Source organism: Sus scrofa, chromosome 12 (genome assembly GCF_054392235.1).
Source record: "Sus scrofa isolate SSC_HxYL_T2T_F1_AM1 chromosome 12, Sscrofa_HxYL_maternal_Yorkshire_Landrace_v2.0, whole genome shotgun sequence".
Taxonomy (NCBI): domain Eukaryota; kingdom Metazoa; phylum Chordata; class Mammalia; order Artiodactyla; family Suidae; genus Sus; species Sus scrofa.
The window spans coordinates 66,210,881-66,236,213 of NC_139394.1; the positions used below are offsets into that span (position 1 = coordinate 66,210,881).

The following is a 25,333-nucleotide window of genomic DNA, read 5'->3' on the forward strand; positions in this document are numbered from 1 at the left end:
GCGCCCTGCCTGTCCCCCTCCGCCTGTCCCCCTCTGCCGCCCTCCGCGCCCCAGGGGTGCGCTGGCGTAAAAGGCTGGTCAGCCGTGCCATGGACTTGCTGGGTGACCCTGGACAAGGCCCTTGCCCTCTCTAGACCTCTGGACAAAACGGGCCTGAAGGTCCCCACCGACAGGACGCACAGGCTTCCGAGGAGCCTGTGGGTCTCAAAAGATGCAGAGCCTGGGGCTGTGTGCCTGGGTCCTGGAGGCAGCCCCTTCCCACTTCCTGTCTGTGTGCCCCCCTAGGAAGTGGGGAGGGGGCTGAGGCGCGGGGCCGGGCCGGGAGGAGGGTCTCTGGGCAGACCCCAGCGCTGAGGCTCGCCTCGGCCCGTGGACCTCTGGCCGTGTCTGTGTGCACGCGTGTGTCTGTGCCGCCTGTGCCTGCCCATGTGTGTGCACGTGTGTGAGCAGAGCGGCTTACCCCCAAGAGTCGGCAGCCCCTGAGTCACCGTCACTGCGACCGCCCGGTGGCGCATCCAGTGGCCCAAGTGCCTTTGCACATGTGTCTCCAGGGCTCCAGGGTCTGCAGAGCCCCCGTGACCTGTATGTGGTCACGTGGCCAAGCTGCTGACGTGTGTGTGTGTGTGTGAGAGAGAGAGAGAGAAACACAGGTTCTGGGGGGTGTGAGAAGAGTGCCCACGAGTGTGAGCGGCGGCTCTGCCACAGCGGGCTGACGTGCGGTGAGTGTGCCCGGGATCTCCAGCTCCTGGAACTGCCCGGCCTCCTCCACACGCAGGTGCCACCCCTTAGCTGCACCCGCACCTGTGCCCCAGGCGCAGGGCTTGCCTCCGGGACCCCTGAGATTCGGAGCCAAGCGCTGGCCATCGACCCAGCAAAGCACAGACACGCAGCTCTTTGGACCTGGAGCCTGGGCAGGTCCCACCTCCCCAAGGCCCACAGGTGAGGCCTGGCCGCCCCCGTCTGGCCCAGAGCAGGGAGGTCGGGGGAGGCCAGGGGCCTGGAAGGGCGTGGGGGGCAGAGCCGGGGCTGGGCAGGACGGAGACCCTGCGGACAGCCGGGTGGCGCTCAGCCAGGGCTCCAGGATGCTTACAGCTGGAGGGAGCAGGGCGACCAGAGCCCCTGGAGGCCTGGGTGGCGAGGAGAGTGGGGCGGAGAAGGGGCTCTGAGCGTGCAGGACACTGAAGCAGGGGGAGACGGAGAGGAACGGCCCCACGGGACAGCCCCCGCCCTGCAGCCCCCAGCTCCAAGCCACCCGAGCTGGGACGGAGTCCTCCCAGGTGGGGGTGAGGGGCTGGCGCCAAGGGCCGTCTGTAAGGGTCACCCCGATAGGGGGATGGTCCCGGCGGCTGCCCCCGCTGCTCATGCAGCCCCTCCCCGGCCGCAGTGTGCTCACCTGTGAAGGGGGCCCCCAGCCCACGCCGCACCTAAGAGGGGGGAGGCCCGTGGGGCTCTGTGCCTGCAGCGGGGGGCAGGGGGGTTGGGTTCACCTCTACACCCGCGGCTGCCACGCTGGGCCGCTTGGTGCTTCCGCACGGGCCGAAGGATCCAGCGCAGACAGCACGGGCTCCGGGAGCGCTGGCCCCCAGCGGGGACAGGACACGGTCTCCAGACTCGGGGCCCTTGCCTGGACCTCTCACCTGGTCCGGAGCCTCTCAGTTACGGGAAGGGAGGTGCGGGTGGGGAGGGCCGCCGCTGAAGGAGGGGACATGGGGACGCGGAGCCCCCCGGAGGCTCTACTGCGACAAGCCGTGAGCTGCTGGGGACATCACAGCAGCAGGCATGCAGGACGTGGAAGAGAAGGACCCACCTATCCCAGCAGGGGCTCCGGATTCCACCAGGTCCCCCAGCCAGAGGGGTGGCAGGACACGTGACAGCCGAGCCCTTCAACGCAGGAGCAGCCACAGGCGTGCTCATCAAGGGGTCCCCTCCGGAGGGGCCCCCCACCTGGGCTGCAGGTCATGTACCCTAGGAGAGGACCCAGAGCCACAGGCCGAGCAGTCCTGGGGGGATGGGGCCAAGGGAGCCGAGAGGAGGGGGCAGAGAAGCTGGGGGGGGAGCCTGAGAGGATGAGCACCCAGGGCTCTATTCTGGGCGATGGGGCGAAACGTGTCCCTGCCTCCGGGCCTTGGCACGGCCCTTTCCTCGACGCGCGGTGCCCAGATGTCCCCAAGGCTCCCCCACCTCCGTCGGGTCCCCTGCTCAGGGAGCCTTTCTCAACTCCCCAGTTGAAAGCCGTGAACGTCTCCCGGCCTCCTGAGCCGCAGCCCCGCGTGATTTTTTCTCACTGTCATTTCCCACCTTCTTCCCTCCAGCAGCAGCAGTGCCGGCTCCCCCAGAAGAGACGCTCCACCAGGGCAGGGCTCTGCCTGCTCCATCGACCTTGTTCGTCCACCCAGAACAGCTCCCGGCACGCAGCAGGGACCCCCAGAAACACATGTGGAGCGAGTGAAGCACCCCGCTTTCTGAGACAGGAAAGCCTCCATTCCAATGGGGAAACCTTGGAGTTCCCGTCGTGGCGCAGGGGTTAACGAATCCGACTGGGAACCATGAGGTTGTGGGTTCGATCCCTGGCCTTGCTTAGTGGGTTCAGGATCCGGCGTTGCCGTGAGCTGTGGTGTAGGTTGCAGACGCGGCTCGGATCCCGCGTTGCTGTGGCTCTGGTGTAGGCCGGTGGCTACAGCTCCGATTCAACCCCTCGCCTGGGAACCTCCATATGCCGCGGGAGCAGCCCTAGAAAAGGCAAAAAGACAAGACCAAAAAAAAAAAAAAAAAAAGGGAAATCTTTAAAAACGTTTCAAGTTTCTTTCCTCCTGAGACATGCTGGAAAGAAAGCCACGCCGCCTCCCAGCTCAGACTCACCCCCAAAGCCAAGGTTTGACCTGGGGCGCGAGGGGTGGTCATCCTTCTCCTTCCATCATGACCAGCCTGCACCCTGGACGTCGCACCGGCAAGGCCCGCACTGATCCCCCGCGCTCCCTGTCACCGTGCAGGGCGCCCCCATCCGCCCACGGCTCCCCGGGACCCCGTGTGGCCCTCGCCCACCTCAGCCCTCGTCCCGGCCCCCTACCTGCTCTCCCCCTCCAACTGGCCTCAACTTGTGGCCCAGAGCGCTGGGCCAAAAGCCAAAGTCTCCCTCCAGCCTGGCCCTTATCTGCGCAGGCCTGCGGCTGGAGCAGGACCGATGCCCGCATCCCAGCTCCGAGCCCGGCAGGGGAGGGGCCCAGTCCCCTCCGAGGGCCAATTCCAGCTCCCCCTGCTCTGAGGCCTCCCTCGGGCCAATGAGACAGGTGCTCCAGGGACACCTGCCGCAGGAATGAACAAGGTGAACCACTCAGCAGAAGGAGAATGCACGGGTGAGAGTCTGAGGGCAGCGACCTGGGCACCGCGCATGGCATCAGTAAAGCTCTTCCCTCTGCCGCGCCTCCTCCACGGCTCCCAGGCCTCCCTACGCACTCCTGGGGGTCACGATGACGCTGCTGTAACAAAACCCCTAAAACAACAGAGGTTTACGCTCATTCTCAACACAGGTTGGCGGGGAGCCTCCTGCTCCGGGAGTCACACCTGGGCCGAGGGAAAGAGGCTGGCAGGTGGCCCTGGCAGCAAGGCCCAGCCAGGCGGATAGTCTCATTGGCCAGAACCAGTCACATGACACCCCCAACCACACCTGTCCGGGCAGCTACCCCCAGGCCCTTGGGGGGCAAGGAACTAAAGTCCGGACCCCAAGCTCTAAGACCCCCAGCTGCTGCGGGTGGGGGTGGGAGGAACCTTCCACAACCACGAACCCCGTGCACAGCTCACAGCCCCAGTCATCAGGCGGCCGCATCCACGAAGCACCGGCTACACGTCGCCCACCTTGCAAAGGACCCCACCCCCACCCCCGGTGGGCACAGTCCAGTGGAAACGCCACTGCCCTGGTGGTGCAGCCCTGCCCTGCGGGATCCCAGTTGGCAGCGATGCACAGACCCACATCCCAGCGAGGGACTAGCCCGCGGCATCACTCCAGCGCCTCCAGCTGCGCCGCGAGGTGGGAGCAGACCCACCGCGTGGGCCGTAGCAAGAGCTTCACGCAGAGCCCGGCGCACAGGAGGCGCTCCGCCCGTGTGAGCAGAACCCCAGGCGTGCCGGCAGACCTCCTCCAGTTTCCACCACCTGCCGGGCTGGGACGCCTCCTGACGCCCCTGGCAGCCTGCCCGCGCGCCTCCATCCGGTCAGCAAGGACATCTGGGCCAGGATGGAGCAGGTCAGGTGTGCTGGGACCCCAGGAAACCAGAAGAGGCCCACCCAGCAGGCCCAACCGCCCCCGAGCCACACAGGGTCACGGCCAAGGCCCACCACCGCCACCTCCGTGCGCACACACAGCGGGCCCACGATAAGCACCAAGGGGTGTGCTGGCGGATGGGCCAGGCTGAGGCCTGAGACAGGTGCGCTGAGTGCAGAGGGACTGGCTCTGGCCCTCTAGGTAGCACGGCGCCACTCAAGCTGCTGGATGGCAAAGGGACCTCTGCCCGGGCCTCCAGGCTCAGGCCTCACCACTGGCGGTGAGCTCACGCCTTCTGTGGCTGTCCCCGGCCCCAGCTCAGGCGGTGCTCTGCCCCAGGCCGAGTGAGGCCCCTCCTGACCTTCCTGGGCTCGGCCCAAAGAGCCTCTCTGCTTCCTCTCAATTGGTCCTTTCATTTACTTTTTTACTTTATGGATTTTTGGTCTTTTAGTCTTTTTACGGCCACACCCGTGGCACATGGAGGTTCCCAGGCTAGGGGTTGAATCAGAGCTACAACCGCCAGCCTATGCCACAGTCACAGCCATGCGGGATCCAAGTCATGTCTGCCACCTACACCACAGTGCGAGGCAGCATCAGACCCTTAACCCACTGAGCGAGGCCAGGGATGGAACCCGCGTCCTCGTGGATGCTAGTCAGGTTCACCAACCGCTGCGCCGCGACGGGGACTCAATTAGTCCTTTTACACGAGAGCATAATATTCTTGGCACGGCAGAGCCCCAACCTGACCCCCTTGACGCTGGGCGGTGGGGGGCCTCTGCTCCTGAGATGGCATGGAGTGCGGAGGCGGGAGCCCACGCGGGAGACCAGGGTGGTGTAAACCAGACGGGGGCTGGAGGGCAGAGCGGAGCGGCTGTGCAGACAGGGAGGGGCAGGGGAGGGCATCTTGGGGAGACTGCTGGCCGGTCCCTCTCTCTCCTTCCCTCTGAGGGAGAGGAGAGGCTGGAGGGAGGGACCCCTGGCCTGAGGCCCCTCCCCCAGGCCCGGGCCATCCCCAGGGGGCCTCGAGGAACTGGGTGGGGGGGCAGGACACACCCAGACTCTGCTCACCCTGGGTGGCCCTGCCCCCAACACAGGGACCAGACTGTGGGGGTGGGGGGAGCGGAGAACAAAGAAGCTCGCCCAGGAGGAGCAGGGAGGGGTTTTTTTGGGGGGGAACCTTTGTTCAGGCAGGGGAACAGCTTCCAAAAGGCAAGGAGGGAGGCCCCGGCCACGCAGAGGCAACATGGACCACCGTCCAGCGCCTGGCGCGCATCACTGCTCGCGCGGAGAGATGCCCGGGCAGGGCAGCAGCAGGCCCCGCGGGGCCTTGAGTGCCGAGCGCACTGGAATCAGTTACGGGAACCTGCAAGACGGACACACCCAGCGGCTCAGCGTGGTACCCCGCCTCCATCCAGCCCCACGGCACCCTTTCTGAGTCAGTGGTCTCTCGGACACAGGCCCAACTGCCCCCTGCCAGGCAGGTGCGATTAAACCCACGTGGCCATGAAGCATAAAGGCAGCTCATTAGCATGAGAACAAGAAGCCGCTGGTGGGCGCAGGGGGTGGGGGCGGCCGCTGAGTCCCAACAAGAGCCAGGTTGGCAGGCCAGCCAGAGTGTGGGACCCCACTGACAAGCCCCAGCCACAGGGGCCCCCGCCTGGGATAAGGGTGGGCCTGGACCTGACCCCGGGGCCCAGTCCAGGTCCCAAGCCTCGGTCTTCGGATGGCGAGGGAGGAAGTGGAACAGAGAGGGCAGGTGCCTCTCCCCCGAAGCCACGGCTGGGGACACAGGCCTGGAGGCGGGTGTGACCCACGGGGTCCCCAGCGAGGGCGCCGGAACCCAGGTCGCCGCCTGCAGGTGGCTCATTTACTCAACAACAGCAGCAGCCAACGCGCGAGCAGCTAAAATTCTCCCGCTGAATCCCCCCAGCGCATCCAGGAGCCGGTGTCTCCTTACTATCGCTTTTATTTGGTTTGATTTGGCTTTTTTAATTTATCTACTTTTGTATTTTTAGGGCCGCACCCGCGCACGTGGAGGTTCCCAGGCTGGGGGCTGAACTGGCGCTGCAGCTGCAGGCCTGCACCTCGGCCACGCCGGATCCTTACCCCACTGAGCGAGGCCAGGGGTCAAACCCGCGTCCTCACGGGTCCCAGTCGTCACCTGTGAGCCTCGACGGGACGTCCGGGTCCTGGCCACTGTGACGCCCCTTCTGCAGAGAAGGAAACTGAGGCTTGGACGGGAGCGGGATTCGCCCGGCAGTCTGGCTCCGGGGCTGGGCTCGCAACCAGGAAGCCACACCACCAAGTGCGACACGGCCAGGAGGACACGCGGGGTGGGGGGGGTGCTGTGGCTACGAGGAGCTGTGCCATGCCACCCCCGCCGGCTGGTCGAGCTGTGGCCGGCGCCACCACCGTGGCCTTGAGGGAAGCAGACACAATAAGCCAGGTGAGCTGTGAACGAGAACTGGGGGTGGAATCTCACCTCCCCCGGGATCACTCCCCGGCAATTCGTTTGCCCCCCACCCCCAAACACGGGCGGGCTCTCAATACGATCCGTGGGTCAGACGTGGCAGGATCACAGCCAGTGTGGCCTGCGGTCTAAGGCGCAGCCCGGTGCCTGGCAATAAACAGGCGTCCGGGACTCTCGGGGGCAGGTGAACCAACGAAGAGATGCTCCCTCTGCTGCGGACACAGTGGGGCCTGAGAGCAGACAGACTAAGGCAGAAAGGCAGGTGGGGCCTGAGGCAGTGCAGAGCGAGGCTCCTGGCGTCCCCCGGGGCAGTGCCCCTGGCATTCCAAAGTCAAGGCTGTTGCCAACAGATGTCTCGAGGGCCCTGGCGGCAGGGGTGGGGGGGCAAAGAACTCGGGAAGAGGTGACACACACTGGCCTGCGTTCCATGCAGAGGTGACAGAGCTGGAAGGAAACGTCCCGTCCTGGGGAGCCCAGAGAAGGTGGGCGGTGGCCGGGGCCACAGAGCAAGGATCTGGCTCTCCTGACTCACTCATGTCCCAGCTGAGCCTGTCCGGCGCCCAGAGCAGCCGCCAGCCGAGGCCCAGGCCTCCCGCTCCGTCCAGGGGAGAAACCGCAAGCCTGCGCTCTGCTCTCTAAGCGCCTGACAGGCAGGCCTGCCCTTCGGGGATGCGTGTGAGGCCGGAAACTTATTTATTCCTGTCCTTCCCGGGCCCCAGCTCCCCAGGGCAGGGCTCAGGAATGCTCAGATCACGGCTGATTTCACTCCTGGCACAGGAGGCCACGAACACACCTATGGGCCCGAGGTATTACTGCTGCCAACAGCAACGCCAAAGGAAGCGGTGTGCCAGGGCGGCCCCGCGCCCCCAGCCCAGCAGGCTCAGGGGCCTGGATGGACCGGGCAGCAGGAGAGCGGCGCCCCCTGCCCAGCCTGACGCCACCCCCGCAGCCGCAAAGGTCTCTGTCCCTCGGGCCTGGGCAGCCACATTAGAACCGTAGTGACAGACACACGAGCTGCTGGGGGGCGGGGGGGGTGTTGAGGAAAACCCAACACCCCTGGGTGGTGTCTGGGCTGTGGGGGGGGGTGCTGCTTCTAGAGGAGGGACAGAGACGCCCCCAGAGCAGCCTCGACCCCTCATTCCTCACCATCTTGCTGCCACCTCTGGGCTGGATCAACATGCGTGACCCCTGCCTCCTCCGTGCCAGGGCCTCTGTGCAGGCGCACGGCTGGGCCCAGAGCCTGGCACAGAAGGGCAAGCTGAGGCCCAGGCAGGGGCTGCGGAGCGGAGGGCTGGGGCCCGGCTTGGTCGCCACAGGCTGTGTGCCCTGGGCCTCAGTTTCCCATCCGGGCATCACGGGCCGGGGCCACCTTGACCCGAGTTCCCTCCGGTCTGAGCCGCCGGGCAGGGAAGGTCAGGTCCCACCGGACGCAGTGGGGGGTTGTCAGCGGGCCTTCAGTCCCCGAAGGTTGTCAGCGGCCACGCAGGGTCACAGGACTCGGTGCCCAGGGCGAGGGGAGGGCAGATGCCAACAACTCAGCCAGCGGCCACCGCCTGGGCCACAGATGTGAAGCCCTGCAGCCACTTCCCGTGTGTGCAGAGACAAGCCTCCCACACAGGACTTACACACGAACCCGACACACTCAGGTCCCACCCACAAACACAGCCCCCACCGCGTCGGGGATCCCACCACCCACAAGCACGCAGGACATGCTCACAAAACCCACACCCTCCACCCTGTCTCCCAGCCGAGACACGTGCACACACGGGCGCCCACCCAGATACAGAGTCAGACACGTGCCTGGATGCAGTGACCACGGAAGAACCATCACCCTCCACGTACAGAAGCCCCCAAAGACAGACAAACCCACGCCGCGCACACACAGGCCTGGGAAAACACACAGACACACCCTCGTCTTGCCACCGGATTCAACTCCACACGGCGGGCGGTGCCCAGCCGGGACGAGCGACTCCAGATGAATAAATCATGTTCAGAGCATCAATCTCAGCCCCAACCTGGCTGCCTCCTGCTACAGGTAAAGCGAAACAGGTCTTAAATATTTTATAACTGAGTAAACCTGCTAAGAGAACACAATTTACAGGGCTGTTGGCTACAGGTGCACAGCACCGCCCCCCCACCCCCAGGCCTACCCCAGGCTCTTTTCATCTCAGGAGCACAAGCTGGTGACAGCAGGTGGTGGCCAGTGGGCTCTCTGGTCCCCCTCCCCCCCGCCGCCCCCAGGCCTACCCCAGGCTGTTACTCCCGGGGAGAGGGGCACCTGTGATTCTTCCACGCTAAATCCAGCTGCTACTCAGGGGCCAGGCCCTGTGCTTTCTTGGAGGCCTTTTTTCTTTTTTGGCTTTTTAGGGCTTTACCCATGGCATAGAGAGGTTCCGAAGTTAGGGGCTGAATCAGAGCTACAGCTGCCGGTCTACACCACAGCCACAGCAACGCAGGATCCGAGTCCCATCTGCAACCTACACCACGGTTCACGGCAACACCAGATCCTTAACCCACTGAGTGAGGCCAGGGATCGAACCTGCGTCCTCATGGATCCTGGTCGGGTTCATTAACCACTGTGCCAGGACGGGAACTCCTCGGATGCCTTTTAAAAGCCCATCCATCCCTGGCAATGGTAATTTCCAAGGTCTGTTTCACGCAAGGCTGGGGTGTGTCAAAGTCGAACCACCCCGGGGTGGCAAAGAGAGGCAGCTGGGACAATGGGGGCAAGGGCGGCTTTAGCGAGGCTTGAGAGGCAGCTGGGCAGAGAGGTGGAGGGACTAGGGAGCCCAGGGAAGCAGAAATCTGCTCCCAGGAGGTGGAGAGGGAGCAGAAATCGGGTCACAGGACTGACAGGGGGGCTTTGAGTCTGAGCATGGCTGGGCCAAGGAGGCCCTGGATGAGGCTGAGGTCTGGGACTTCAGTGCAGCCTTGCTGCTGGAGCCGGGATCTCACGGGGGCCACAAGCCTCCAATGTCCCTACGGAGGCGGGTGGCCCCGGCCCCAGCTGCTGATCAGAGTGAGCATCAGAGGTGAGGGACAGGATAAGCACGGCCAGGAAGCTACCGTCCAGACCGTTTCTTTCTGAAGCTCTCCCAAGACAGTTCGAGCTCTCTGCAGACTCAGAGACTGAAGGACAAGGAGCAGGTCACACAACACTAAGGGAGAAAGGCAGGACATCGAGTGGCAGGCGCAGGACCACTCCAAACTTAAAGCAAAGACCCCATGAACGGAAGGCAAAGAAAATTCAAATGTGCTACCTTTGGAGACTGGGAGTCTGGGTGAACTGCTTTCAATTTGCCGTATTTTCCGAAAGTCTATAATAAGCCTGCCCTCCTTTTATAGTGAGAAAAATAGCTATTAAAACCACAAAGAGGGAGTTTCCGTCGTGGTGCAGTGGAAACGAATCCGACTAGGAACCATCAGGTTGCGGGTTCGATCCCTGGCCTCACTCAGTGGGTTAAGGAACCAGCATTGCCATGAGCGGCGGCATAGGTCGCAGATGTGGCTCCGATCTGGCGTGGCTGTGGCTGTGGTGTAGGCCGGCAGCTGTAGCTCCGATTTGACCCTTAGCCTGGGAACCTCCATATGCTGCAGGTGCAGCCCTAAAAAGACAAAAAAAAACAACCCACAAGAGGAGTTCCTGTCGAGGTGCAGCGGAAACAAGTCTGACTAGGAACCAGGAGGTGGCAGGTTCGATCCCTAGCCTCGCTCAGTGGGTTAACGATCCAGCGTGGTTGTGGTGTAGGCTGGCAGCTGTAGCTCGGATAGGATCCCTAGCCTGGCAACCTCCACATGCTGATGGTGTGGCCCTAAAAAGCAAAAAAAGAAAAAACCCAAAGGGCCTTACACAAACCAGACGTGTAGGATGACTCCATATCTTATATTATTACATCTGTCGTATGTTGTTTATCAAATGTCTAGAGAAAAACCATTACCCTGGTAGTGGATTTTCAAGGGGGGAGTTTACTTGTCTTCCCGCAGTGTGAGCCTTTTCTAAAAACATTTACGGCCTGGTGATTTCGCTGAAAACAGGAGGCTCGGGCTGAGGAGTTCCTGTGGACATCCGGCCGGAGTGTCCCTCCCCTGCCGCTGAAGCCCGTTCTCACCCTGGGATCCCAGCGAGCGTGCCCCGGGCAAGGGCAGCCGCCCCACGGACGGCGCAGGGCCCCCTTCCGGCCTGCTCCGTCCAGGTAGGAGCAGGCGGAGGTCAGCTGAGTGCAGGAGGGACTGGGGGGAGGAGGGGCCGGCGGAGGGCGGAAGGGGTGCCAAGCAGGGGGACGGGGGAGGGCGGAGCCAAGCCCAGGCCTGGCCCGACAGCAACGCGGGAGGAACCGCCGCAGCCTCCCGGGCCCGACACGGGCGCGGAGCCCCGCCGAGGGCAACCCAGCGGAAGCCCCGCCCCGCGCCCCGCTTCCCGGAAGCCGCGGGCCCTGGGGGCGTGGCCTAGAGTCCCCGCCCAGAGCCCCGGTTCCCAGAAGCCGCCGGCTGGCCCACCGAGGGGCGGGGCCTGGGAGGCTCGCGCCGCGGCCGCGCGGGGCACGCCGGGACGGGCGCTGCCATGGCGACGCAGCGGCCGCCCCGCCCCCGCCCCCGCCCCGCGGCCCCAGCGAGTCGCGGTCGCGGCCCCCGCCGGGCTCGTCCGGTCGCCTGCGCTGAGGCCCCGGCGCGGCGGCGGTGGGGTCGCCGCCGGGGAGCGGGAGGGAGCCAGGAAACGCGAGCGTTTGCCCTCCCGAGGTCGGGGAGGAGAGGAAATGGCTCCGGAGGTGATCCTGCAGCTGCCTCCACGTCTGGCCTGCTGGCTCCTACCAAGCCCTCCCCGCGGCGGGGCTGCCGCGCCTGAACTAGCAGGTCGGCTGAGGCTGCCCCGCTAGCACCCGGGACTTGACCCCCCCAAAATGGCCTCTCCACTCCAGTACCATGCACCCCGGCCTCTCCATAGCCAGGCATCTGCTCCTGGACAGTGCGAACCCTTCAGCTCGGCTGCCGTCCAGGCCCCCCGCACTGCCCTCCTAGGAGACCCAGGCAAGCTGGCAGCTCCCCGCACAGACCCTGACCCCTTCTTGGCCTGCGTCCCCCCAGAGGGTGAGGGCTCACAGGCCAGTCCTACGTGTGAGTGGCTCTGCCCTGCCCGGCTAGGGGGCAAACAAGCCCAGATCTGTGAAGGATTGAAGAGGCAGGGCTGGGATTTGGCCAGACTGGCTCCAGACGCCTGTCCACACACAGTGGCACTCCTCCCTTGCTTTCTGACCACCCAGACTGGGCTGGTCCAGCCGCCTACCTCTGCCTAGAGCACCGGCCTGGCCTCCGTCGCCTCCTCCTCCTCCCCCCTCGCCACCAGCCGTCTTCTCTTCCCAGCCGCCAATCTGCAGACACACAAAGCCCTGTTTGTTTGCTTTCTCTGCTGCTCCCCTGGATCTGATGTCTTTCTCTGCTACCTGCCGGCCTGGCTTCCTCTCCAAGCCGCCTGCACAGCCTGCTCAAGGGAAGGAGGGGCGGCCATACAGCAAGCCCTGCCTCAAGGCCACCCTGTCTTTCCTAGAATCCACCTCCTTAGCGCTGGGGGCACCCAGCCAGGGCATCAGAACTGACGACAGCTTTGCAGCCCCCTCACGGCATCATAGAACGTAGGGTGCCTTCTGGGTAGAGCAGGGGGGATGTCTGTGGCCAGCGGCTTGGGACAGGGACCGGCTTGGGACAGGGACCGGGGAGGGGAGCCAGAGAGGTCCAGCCAACTGCCGCCCCCTTTTGTGAGCAAGGCTTGTTTTGTCTGTCCATCAGCAAGCCTGCCCCCACTTCCCCGCAAGCCAAGGGCCACCAGAGGATAAGGCAATGAACGGGACCAGGAAGGCCCAATTCAAGAGGCAGAGGGACACCCCCGTTTCATGGCCTTCACCCACCATGCCTCTTTCTGAGCCAGGGACACCAGGGGCTGGGACGAGGGCTCAGGCTGGGAGCCTCACTTGGCAGGCCTCGGGCAGACCTCTGCACCGCAAGTACACGCGGCTGTGTCTTGGGAAGCCCGCTCAGCCCGAGCCGAAACGGGCAAAGAAAAATAAACACCCGCATTCCACAGCAGCTTCTCTACCTGCAGAGTGGGGGCCGCCCGCTCTCCCCGTTCAAATAAAGAAACCCAACACTGATACTGCACAGAGATACCGCGTCTTGCCTGCTTCCTCCTACCCAGGGCTCTTTTATGGCGCCCTGCCTCGCTGGGTGGCCCAGGCAGGTCCTGCCCAGGCCTCCCCTCCTCCCCTTCCTGTCCCTTTCCACAGAGAGCTTAACCCTTCCAGTAACTCCAGGATAAAGGTGTGGCTAGACCCACCTGACAGATGAAAGGAGAAAGCGACAGAGACTAAAACTGCACCAGTCAGAACTCAAGCCCACGTCTGACCCCCGGCCCTAAAAACTTTCCACCAGGTCACCATATGTCGTCACAGCCAGAGACCATCTGCTGAAGGGGTGAGTGACCACCACGAGGAGGTGGGTGATGACAAGGCAGGGCCTGGCTTTGGTGCCCAACCGATGCGGTTTCCAGTCTCGGCTCTGCACTCGGTTGCTGTGTGACCTCGAGCAGGTCACTTAACGTCTCTGTGCTCGGTTTCCTTGAGAATCTGAATGGGACAATTAATAAGGCTTAGAGAGGACTCCCCAGTGCCCAGCATGATCGCCAGCACTCATTAAGTGATGGCTCTTCTCCGTGATCCCCTTCAGCATTCAGAGCCAAGCGGTCACCCATTAGAGGGACCAGGCCTCGCCGGCCACCGCTGCTGCTTTCGTGCATCTGGCCCTGCGGCCAGCACCCCTAGTCACCACCTCAAGCCCTCTGGAACGCTCAGGCGGAGGCCGAGGGCTCCAGGGCTGGGCTCCCCAGGTTCCTGGTCTGCCTGGGAGACCAGGACCTCTCTGTGTAATTAGCCAGGGCGAGGGCCCCAGGGGTCAGTGTCACCCCAAGGGAACAAAGCCAGCTCCGTCCACATCCTGCTGGACTCGAGAAGCGAGAGCCACTCAACGAGTCTGATTTGGCAAAACGTCTGTTTTTGTAAGATGCTATTTCAGGCCGCGGTGGGGATGTCTGTGCTCGGCCCTAAAGCCGATTCCTTCATCTCCCCATCCCAGTCGCTCGGTGCTCGAAACGAAAACAGGGTTCTTCGCTCTGCGCGTTCCTTCCTGCTTCTCTTCCCACCTATCAGCCGCGTGCAGAGGAGGGAAGGGGAGCAGGGCCGGGGCCCCTCGGAGGGGCAGCCCTCCCCCCGCCCCCCAGGCCTCCGCAGGGCCCCCGGAACTCGGCGGCAGAGAGGGCCTGGGCCTTATGTGCCGGAAGCCCCTGAGGCCAGGTCACCGTCTGCAGAGGCGCAAGGGTGGCTGCCCTTCCCACCACACCCCTGGCCCTGGCCCTTCTGCTTCTGAGCTCAGCTGGGGCTCTGCACCCCCCCACCCCCGCCTGGAAGCCCCCCCGACCCCGCCCCAGGCCTCCCCTCAGAGCCTGAGCCCCGCCTGGGGCTCAGCACAGCACCTTCCCAGCTGCAACAGTCAAAACTAAGTCCACAGCTACGCGAGCCTTTCTTAAACGTCTGCTCAGCTGCCAGACTCGAAGCTTTGAGGGGCAGGGGCGGTGGCCCGACAGGCAGCCCTGTTTCTCCAGAGCAAACTGGCTCAAGCCCTCAGCACTGTGGACGTTTGGGGCCAGACGATCTGTTGTGGGGGCGTCCTGTGCACCCCGGCGCGTAGAGCGGTACCCACTAGACGCCAGCACCTCCCCAGTGGATACAACCAAACATGTCTTCAGGCAGGGAGTTCCCATCGCAGCTCAGCCTTAACAAACCTGACTGGTATCCATGAGTAAGCAGGTTCGATTCCTGGCCCTGCTCAGTGGGTTAAAGGATCCGGTTTGGCCATAAGCTGTGGTGTGGGTCGCAGCTCGGACCCTGGGTTGCCGTGGCTGTGGTGTAGGCCGGAGGCTGTAGCTCCGATTCAACCCCTAGCTGGGAACCTCCATATGACACAGGTGCAGCCCTTAAAAAAAAAAGTCGCCAGACACGGCCAGGGTCCCCTGAGGGACAGAATTACCCCCACTTGAACGCCACTGTTTTGAGGCCCCCCCCATGAATAAATGCCTAACTCTGCCTTTCTCCCCCAACGGAACAGGTGGTTTTTATTTTAATCTCTTTTCCTCTTATCATAATCATGTATACATTTCATTTTCCCTGTCAGACCAGAAGCTTCCAGAAGTCAAGCCCATTTGACCTCAGCTGTACAAGGGTGATGGCCTGGCACCACTCTCCGCAGAAATAATTTTCAAGGCAGCAGGAAGCACCTGACTAAACCCCGCCTCCATTCCCACTCACCGCCTCCCCCCCGGGGGGGGGGGGGTCATGGTGTGACTTTGCAACAGTAGCTAGGCTGGTCTGGGCCTCAGTGTCTCTGTAGTCCAAATTGTAACAACCCTCCATCCTGCTGGGCTAGTGCAAGGCACACAGCTTCACACCTCTGAGATGCTCCGGCCCCCACGAAGAACTCTTTCAGCTGGCTCTTAATTTACACTTTCTGGAGTTCCTGTCCCGTCGCATGGGAAACAAGTAAGACTAGGAACCATGAGGACACAGGTTCGATCCCTGGCCTTGCTCAGTGGGTGAAGGATCTGGCGTTGCCATGGGCTGTGGAGTGCGTCGCAGATGCGGCTCGGATCCTGCATGGCTGTGGCGCAGGCTGGCGGCTGTAGCTCCGATTTGACCCCTAGCCCAGGGAACTTCCATATGCCGCGATTGCAGCCCTAAAAAGAAAAAAAAAAAATGTACATTTTCTGAGAATTAGCATTACCAACAGGCACCATTTACTAAGCACTTTGCTATGTGCCAAGAACAGCTGATGCTTTGCAGGCATCATCTCATTCAATCCTCTTAAAAAGGAGGCACTTTTATTCTCACTGTCTGGTAAACGAGAAAGAGGCTCAGAGAGCTGGAGGACCTGCCCAGGGACACCCAGAGACGGGCTGGTGGCTTCTGAAGACTGAGGGTGTCCATCAGAAGGCTTTCGGCTTCAATTCCTTTTTCTTATCTTTTTTTTAATTTTTCTGGCCCCACCCCCAGCACATGGAAGTTCCCAGGCCAGGAACTGAATCTGAGCCGCAGCTGCCGCTGTGGCAGTGCTGGATCCTTTAACCCACTGTGGCCGGGGAGTGAACCCCAAAGCAACCTGAGCCGCTGCAGTCAGATGCTTAACCCACTGCACCTCGGCAAAAACTTCTAAATCCTTTTTTGTTGCTGTTGTTCTTTTTGCTTTCTGGGGCCGCACCCGCAGCACATGGAGGTTCCCAGGCTAGGGGTCCAATCGGAGCTACAGCAGCCGGCCTCCACCAGAGGCACAGCAACGGGGGACCCAAGCCATGTCTGCAACCTACACCGCAGCTCAGGGCAACACCGGATCCTTAACCCGCTGCTTGGGGCCAGGGATGGAGCCCGCATCCTCTCGGATACCAGTCACGTTCATTTCCACGAGCCACAACGGGAACTCCAAAATGCCTCATTTCTCGATACGGAAATTCCTTTTTTGCCGCCTGAAGCCCGCCTGCTGCCAGGCAGTTAGACCTTCCCAGGTGGACAGGCCTCACCCACGTGGCTCCTGCGGCAGAGACCCCCAGCCAGGGCTCCGCGGAAGGTCCGCCACTCCCTTCCCGGGTGTCACCCCTCTTCCCCAGGAAGGTCCTGGCTGCACGGGCCTAGGGACCTGCCCCAGCGCCGAGCGAGCGGGCGGTGACTCTCCCGGGCAGGAATAAGGAGGACAGGAGGGGCCGTCCCCTGGCCCGTCCCAGTGCTTCTGGGTGGCCGTGCAAACAGGCGCTGCCTACCTCGCTCAGAGGAACGACGCAAGTGCCAGAAGCAGGGTGGGAACTCAGGCAGGGGACCTCCGAGACACACGCCGCCGCCGCATCCCCTCTGCTGCGTTAGAAACGGCGCCTGTCACCGCTGTGGGCCAGACCCTGGCGCACGCAGTGGGGACCCCGGACGGGATTGACGAACAAACGCACCAAGAAATGAGTGATTTCTCCTCATGCCGGCCCTCGAGTCCACCCACAACACCCTGGCAAAGCCCCTCTGGGGCAGAAACCCGGGCCAGAGAACGAATTTTCTTTTTTTCTTTTGTCCTTTTGCCATGTCTTGGGCCACTCGTACGGCATGTGGAGGTTCCCAGGCCAGGGGTCGAATCGGAGCCACTGCCGCCTGCCTACACCGCAGGCCACAGCAACAAAGGATCCGAGCCGCATCCGTGACCTACACCACAGCTCACGGCAACGCTGGATCCTGAACCCACTGAGCAAGGCCAGGGATCGAACCCGCCAGCTCATGGTTCCTCGTCAGATTTGCTCACCACTGCGCCACGTGGGGAACTCCCAGAGAACGAATTCTCACCTGCCCCCTGGGTAACCAAGCCCCACGAAATCCAGCACCTCCGCCTGGCTGGGCACGGAACAGGCCCCACGCGCCTTGCTGAGGCCGCTGGCATTGCAAGGAGGCTGGATCGGAGCGGGAACAGCGACCTCCTCCTGCAATGTCCTTCGGCCTCATCTGCGGAGCCCCCGCGCCGGCAGCCAGGAGGGGGCCGAGGCTGGGCCCATGCGAAAGGCGCGGGGCCGGGGCCCTGAGAGGATGGCAGCACCCGGGTTTGATCGCGGGCCGGCCCGAGGTTCTGATGCCACGCTCAGGGCTTTCCAGCTCCCGAGTCGCATCTCATAGCCACGACGGACCCCGTTCCGACGGGGTGGCGTGGGGGGGGGATGACGTGCTCAAGGGGCAGAGCCTTTCCCAAGGCAGCGGCTGCGCCTCAAACCCTGTCCTGACTCCAAACCCAGGGCTGCTCCACTGCTCCCCGTCCCACCCGGACCGAGGCCCAGCCTCCAGGCAGGGGACCCCGGAGGAAAAGCAGCCTGTGCGGTGGAGGGACCCCCCAGCGCCCCCACTGGGCCCCTTCCCCGCTGGACATCCCTGGTCCCCCGGCTCCCAGCATCTCATCCATCGCTGGGCCCCACGAGCCCAGGGCCGGGAGGGAGCCTGGTGGAGAGTGCCTGCTGGGGGAGGGAGGCCTGGGGCTGCTGCCCACCGCCCCCATCCTTCCCTTCCCACGCCCTTGCCCGCGTCCCTCTCTCCTCCCGCCTCCCTCTGCCCCCACCCCGGGTCCCCTCACACACACGCACGCACGCACGCTATTCACACGGATTCTAGAACCAGCAGAGCAAAAGCTCTCTGGCAGCAGAGCCTGCCTGCGCCGCCAGCCCCTGGCACCCACTCTGGTGTCACATTCCAGTCTCAGATCCCAGTGACCCGCCCAGGCGCAGGGCACAGTTCTGCCTCAATCCGCGGGGAAACAGGACCAGCCAGTTTCTCCTCGGCCCCCACAGGGAGCAGCCTGGGGCCACAGACGGACACGGCCCCCTGAGGGCGCCCCCAGAATCACCAAGATCCGACAGGGGCCCCAGAAGCCGCGCCCGCCCCATCTCCTCCTCCTCCTCCTCGTCTGGCCCTTCCTGCCAGGAGGACCAGGGGGCACCCCGAGGCCCCGGCCTTGCCCTTGGAGCAGGGGCCGCAGGGAGGAGGCTCTGGCCTCCCGGGGAGAACAGACGCTGTCGGAATTTGGTGACAAACGCCGAGCCTCAGCCTAGACAGAGGGGGATGACTCAATTCTACCGTGGAGGTCAGAGGAGGAGGAGACAGGACGTCTGTCTCGGTCTCGGGAGGCAGCCCAGGTGGAAGGGGCGGCGCGGGCAAAGGCACCGAGGCAGGCAGTCCGGGGCTCTGCTGCAGCAGGAGGGGAAGGGGCCTGGCTGGGGGCGGAACAGGCCCCGGCGGCCGGACCTCCCTTCAGAGGGCAGCGGGGGCCCTGGAGGGTTGCTGGGGGCCTGAGAAACATCCCTCTGCAGTGTGACCCACACAGGGAGGGGGCAGCACGGAGGCAGGGAGGCCAGGAGGAGGCCCAGGCCTCAGCCTGCCTCTCCCGCCACCACCACCATTCTTCCAGAGCCCACGCCTCCCTCTTGGCCGAGGGACACAGGCCATATCCTTCGTTGCCGCTTCCCTCGGCCAGGCAGGCCCCTTGTTCTCACCTACCTGTGCTGCCAGCCCCGCATCACGAAGCCCCGCCTCCACAGAGCCCCAACCCAGGCCAAGAACGGGCACACTCACCCCTGGATCCTAAAGCTCAGGCCACGTGTCCCACCCATTCCAGAACTGACCCGTAAGGTCCCCTCTGCTCCTCTTTGGGTGGCCAGGTCCCCACCGCATAGCCACCAGCACTTCCACAGGAGGACCTGCTTCCTGCCAAGACCTGGCACGAGCTCCCACTCGTCCCCTCGGTGCCATCTGGGTCTCAGTCCCCTGCTGGGCTGTGACCTTGCAGGCAGGTGCATTAAGCACCAGACTCCAAAACGGTGGCCCTTGCAAACGACCTGGGGGGCCAGCGAGCCCAGGTGCCCCTCCCGCGGAAACGCTGCCCTGCATGCAGGGCTCCCCCTGCCCCTGCCTGCACAGCCCGGCGCCAGGCCGCTATTAAAGCAACGAGGTGCCAACGTGGACTGCCATGGAAAGACAGTGGCAAGAATAATGGTGACAGCGGCAGCTGGCACTAATTGGGACAAACGCTTTCTTTTTTGCTTTTTAGGGCCGCAACACCGGATCCTTAACCCACTGAGGGATCAAAGCCACAACCTCATGGTTCCTGGTCAGATGCGCTGCTGCGGCGGCGGCGGCGCCACGACGGGGACTCCAGGGACAAAGACTTCTCTTGGCTTCGAAGGTTTCCGTGGCTGGCCCCGGTGTACACATGGCACACTCAGGCCCAGACAGGGAGTAACTCATTCAGTGGCCCAGCCAGGAGTCCCCAATGGCCTCCCCAAGACGACAGGCGAGGAGAAGGGGGGCTGAGGCCTGAGAGCCCCGGGTGTGGTGTCACCTGGGACAAAAAGGAACCATGTCTTTGGATGTGTGATGCACGGACACACAAAGGCCCAGCAAGCCGGCTCACGGCGTTGCCTTGTGCTTTTATTCCATGTGCTTCTGGGTTGTTTTCATTTTTCACAATGAGAACAAATCCATGTGTTACCTAAATAACTGAAAAACAGAAACCGTCAGGGCCGCAGTGAACGTTTACTGAAAGAATGGAAGGCAGGATCATTTTCTTTCTTTTTCTTGCTTTTTAGGGCTGCACCCGCGGCCTATGGAGGTTCCCAGGCTAGGGGTCCCATCGGCGCTACAGTTACCAGCCTCCACCACCGCTCACAGCAACGCTGGATCCTTGACCCACTGAGCGAGGCCGGGGATGGAACCCACAACCTCACGGATCCTAGTCGGATGCGTTTCCGCTGCGCCACAACAGGAACTCCGAGGCAGGATCATTTTCTAGGCCTGTTTTTTTCAAACCCTCTGTAGGACCTATTAGTGGCTGGTGAAATCAATTTAGTGGGTCGCAGCAAGCAATTTTTGAAAAAAATCTAATAGACCAGAACAGAAAGGACCAGATCAGGGGACAAGACAGGGTAGACGGGTTCGCTAAACCTGTGTTTCAGTTACACACAGCGGATGCAAATGGAAGTGTCACCTAAAACCTATTTCTCACTTTAGGTCACAGGTGACTTTGGAAGCCGTGGTCTCATCATGCTGAGTGTCCTTGCGGCTCTACGGGTTAAGGCCTTGCATTGTCACTGCAGCGGCTCAGGTCACTGCCGTGGCTCGGGTTTGATGGCTGGCCCAGTGAGTTCCCCATGCCATGGGCGCCACCAAAAAAAAAAAAAAAAAAAAAGAGTCTAAGGAGAATTGAGCAGGGGCCCTGCCTATGGGGCCCTCCTGGTCTCCAGGGAGGGAAAGACGCTTGCCAGGAAGGTGACCTCCTTCTGTTTAGAAGCTAGACAGGCGCCTGGCTGTGGGCTTCTGGGCCTCCACCACCCCCTGGCACACTCGCCCTCCTTCCAAGGCTTCTGGCTGTGAGAGCCCTTGCCAGAGGTTTGGGGTCGAGCCTCCCCCAAACCAGAATGTCTGTGTCTTCTCCTCTGAGTCACCCAGAAGGCCACTTCTCCTAAGGATTCCCTGCAGGAAGCTCCGGGGGCCCTCAGACCCCCGGCTGTCATGGGGGAGGGGTGGGAAACGAAGATTGCGTTCCAGCTTCCAGATCCTGAGGCCACGTCCCAGGGAAGCCTCTGGAAATGCAGCTGTGTGGTCAGTCGGGAGGGGCCTCCGCTGAGTCTGCATCGAGGGCTGCCCCCACCCAGGGTGCGCCCGACCCTGGGCAGAGCCAGGTCTGAACAGAGCCTGGGGCGGGAGAGGAGCAGAGCCGCGGCCTGGGGCGCCCACGGCGCTGGCGCCTCCACATCCGAGCTCGCCTACCCCCCCCCCCCGCCCCGCTCCCCTCCCAGGGCAGCAGACGACTGAGAGAAGATAAAATAAAAAGTAATTCCCCTGCTCTGACGTCAGCGCGAGGTCTTAACAGCCCAGCAGCGGCATGAAACTGGATTGCAACCAGATGCAATGCCCTTGAATCCCCACCACGCCGCTGCGTTGCGCGACAGACGGGGCGCGGGGGGGGGGGCGGATGCGGAGAACGGCACGGGTCCCGCGTGGGTCCGCATCGGCGCCTGCCGAGGCCCCGGGCGGCTCGGGGCCCGGGTCGCCGTTCCGGCGCTGCCTCCCCTCCCCCAGCCCCCCAAGAGCGCATTGTTACACTCGGCGGCCTCGGTTCAGGGCAGAGACCCCGGCGCCCGCGCCTCGGGGGCTCCCTGGAGGCGGGCACGGCTCGGGCCGCGCTCCGGCCCCGGCCCCGGCCCCCGGCGTGGATTGGGGGCGGACCGAGAGCCCAAGAAGGGAAACCGCTCGCTGGGAAAACAGGCGCCCAGGAAGCTGGGGCCGCCGCGGCCTCGGGCCTGCCTGGTGTTTCGCTTCCCCTCCGCCCCTCCGCGGCGGGCCCTGGCGACCAAGTCTCCAAATGTCACCCCCGCGTCCTGCCACCCCGTCGCCCCCGCTCGACGCCGCCGCCCGGCGCCCGGCCCCCGCGTCCTCCCCCCCCCCCGGGTCCCCTGCCTCCCGGGAGCGGGTCATGCCCTCGGCCGGCGCGCCGCCGTCCGGGGACGCGGGACTCGCGTGGCCGGAGCCCCCACCGTGACGTCACCCCTGAAAGGCCCGCGCGCCCGGGGCCTGGCCGCGTCCGGGCTCCCCGGCCTCCGGGGCCTCTTCCTGCCGGGTCGCGCGGCCTGCGCACAGGCCGCGGGCGCCGCTGCCCATTTGGGGGTCCGGCCGAGAGCCCCGCGCGCCGCACCTCCCGGCACGGCCCTCGAGGCGCGGGCTCCCACGCCGTGGCCCCGCCAGGCCCCGAGTCCCCCCCGGAGAAGTCGGCTCCCCGCCCCCCCCCCGACGCACTCACAAAGCTCGCCTCCGGCCCCCGCGCCGTGCGAATGCCCGGTCCCCACCCCGCGCTCGGCGGACCCCCCGCGCCACCGTGCGCGCACTGCCCCCGCACGCCCGACCCTCGCTCCTCGCGCCCCACGCCATGCACCGGCCCCGGCCCGCGGCGCGGGGCGCCCCCACCCGCAGCTCCCGGGACGGCCCTCCGGTAACCTGGCGCCCCCCGCACACAAAGCGACTTCCTCGCGGCCCCCCGCGCGCCCGCCCCGGCGCTGGGTGCTCACCTCGGCGCGCGCTCACTCGGGGGCCCGGGCTCTGGAGCTGTGACTTCGCGGCCCGGAGGCCCGGGCGGCCATGGGGGTCGGGGCGCGGCGGCCCGGCCGGCCCGCGGCCAGGCAGGAAGGAGGGTGGGCCGCGGCGCCCCCTCCTCGCGCCCGCGCTCGGGCGGCGGGCAGGGCGGCCTGCTCGGCGCGCTCTCGCCCGGGCCGCGCCTCGCTCCGCACCTCGCCTTCCGAGCGCAGCCGCGGGCGGGGGCGGCGCCCGGGGCGCGGGGAGCGAGCCCTGGCCGCGCACCGCCGGGCCTGCTGGCGTCGCAGGGCCGCGGGGAAATGCGGTCCCCTCCGCGCAGGAAGAGCGGTCGGCGGGCGGCGCGCGGGGGGAGAAGGCGGCGAGAGCGCGGGGAGAAAAGTTCCCGGCCGCCTGGCTGCGCTCGCTCGCCGCCCGGGCGCCAGGTGGGCCTCGCGCCCCGACAGCGCCCCCTGGCGGCGCGCGCTCGCCCGCGGGCCTGGGGGGAGGGGGCTCGGCGGGGGACCCCGGGGAGGCCTCAAGGTCTCGGCGGCCTGGGGTCGGGGCTGGAACCTCCGGCGGAGGTGGCGGCCCTGCCCCGGCCGGCCGGCCGGCCGGCCGTCCAGCGCTCCCGCCCTCCGGCCGGGTCCGCGGCCCTCCGTGCCCTCCGCTTTGCAGTCTGGGAAGCACTGCGACCTCTAAACTCAAGAGGCTGCGAACAGATTTCCTCGCTTGCTGGCACCTTGCTGGGCGCAGACGCAGCAGAGACAAGCGGTCCCTGCCATCACGGAGCTGGCATCCTGGCGGGAAGAGACAGACAGCATACAAATGCTTGCACACATCACGAAGATAATTCCAGGGAGTGATGCGTGCTAGGAAGAAAAGAAGCAGGTGAAGGGAGGAATAGGGGCTACCAAGCTGAGTGGGGCGGGGAGGAGGCCCGGGGAACGGACTGGCAGGAAGGAACCCTCCTGGCAGAGCCAGGAACAGCATTCCTGGCAGAAGGAAGCGCAAGTGCAAAGGCCCTGAGGCAGGAGAGAGCTTATTGGCAACCAGAGGACAGGCAGTGGGCACACCACGCAAAGGACCAAGGTTTTCAAGGCTACCCCAGGGCCCCGGGAGGAATCTGGATGCAGTTCTAGTGCCCCTGGCTCAGCCTAAGGGGAGGATTGTTGAATGAATGAGTGAACTTCCGGACACATGACAGTCCCCCTCCAAGGCCTCGCTCAGCCAGCTCAGGCAGAAGACCCTCCACCCCACCCACCACCCTCAGGGCACATTGGGTCCTATGAGTCGGGGAGGGGTGTCAAGGCATCGATGCTCTCAGGGGACCTGGGGCTGGCCGTGAGGTCCCCTGGACATCAGCCTCCTTCCCTTAAGGTAAGGCGGCATGTGGCCACGGTGGCTTTACTCCGTGACAGGGACTGTCCCCTGCTACAGGTTACTGCCTCTGATCCTGGAACCCCTCACAATTTACTTATGGGGAGACTGAGGCACAGGTGCCCAAGTCATCTGTTCAGGGTCTCAGGCTAAAGTGACCCAGCCGAGACCTGCCTCCAGAGCGCTTCCCACCAGCTCGGCCACCCACCTCCGAGGGCAGGTCAAGAGCCGACGGAAGCAGGGTCAGGGTGGACGGCGCTCTCTCAATCTAGTTCGAAACACCTGTTGTGGGGGAGACAGACCCGGTTTCTAAGTCTGGCTCCTCTGTGCCAGCTGGGAGGCTTTGGAAAAACTAGTTACCCTGCTGAGACTCCGTTTCCTCATCTGCAAAATGGGGATAATAGTAGCACCTACTTCCTGAGTTCCTGGGAGGCCCAGAGGAGGCAGGTGTGCTGCGAGTTTCACCTGGAGGCAGGGACCGCTGTTTGTGCTTTAGATCACAGGCTGGAGGAGAGGGACTGGCCCTTTCATTCCCCCAGGCTCTCTGTCCCTTTCCACCCCCTGCTGTCTCCACTCTCCTGCCCTCCCTGCCTCCCCCCCCACCCCGCCCCAGGAGAATCCAGGGAAGGCCTGGCACCAGGAGCCGATTTGACCCCTAGCCTGGAAACCTCCATATACCGCGGGTGCGGCCCTAAAAAAAAGAGAAAGAAAGAAAAGAAAGATTTTGAAGTTGAAATACCTGCAAGGGGAGTTCCCATCGTGGTGCAGTGGAAAAAATCCAACTAGGAACCACGAGGTTTTGGATTCGATCCCTGGCCTCGATCAGTGGGTTAAGGATCCGGCGTTGCTATGAGCTGTGGTGTAGGTCACAGAGGCACAGAGGAGCCAGACTTAGAAACCGGGTCTGTCTCCCCCACAGCAGGTGTTTCGAACTAGATTGAGAGAGCGCCGTCCACCCTGACCGTGCTTCCGTCGGCTCTTGACCTGCCCTGGGAGGTGGGTGGCTGAGCTGGTGGGAATCAGACCAGTGTGGCTGGGGCTGTGGTGTAGGCTGGGCGGCTGCTACTCTGATTCAACCCCTAGCCTTGGAACCTCCACGTGCCGCAGGTGTGGCCCCCAAAAAGACAAAAGAAAAAAAGAAATACCTTCAAGGAATCTCAATTCTTGCGGCCCTTCCACAACCCACACCTGTACTGAAGTCCCTGACTGCCCCCAAAGGCATTGAGTCTGAGGCTCAGCCCTGCAGCCCTGGCCTTGGCCTGGCACCCCATCTGTTTTCTCACAGGTCCTGCCTGGGGGGGGGACAGAGATTCCCGTGGGCTGGAAGACAGGGAAGGGATGGATCTACCTCGGGACGCAGTCCTGTCCCCTGAGGGACAGCCAGGCGATGGCTTGCCCACCAGAAGGCGACACCCCCGGTTCAGGACCCCCGGTGCTCACACAGGAGGCGTGAGACTGGGCTGCAAGGGCTGCGGGGGTGTCCCAGGGCCCAGCCTGCCTCCCACAGCGGGACCGCAGGCGGCTCCCGGCCATCCTGAGTCTCCGTTTCTGCCAGGGGCA

General features: G+C 64.1%; 1 protein-coding gene across 1 annotated transcript in view; it reads right to left on the bottom strand.

Annotated features, from left to right (window-relative positions):
- Positions 1-22,476, bottom strand: part of RAI1 (retinoic acid induced 1) — a 103,447-nt gene extending 80,971 nt beyond the window's left edge. Inside the window, exon 1 of the mRNA XM_021068026.2 lies at positions 22,393-22,476. The gene's annotated coding sequence lies outside the window, so the exon portion shown is untranslated. The remainder of the gene's footprint in view (positions 1-22,392) is intronic.
- Positions 22,477-25,333: the final 2,857 nt, after the last annotated feature.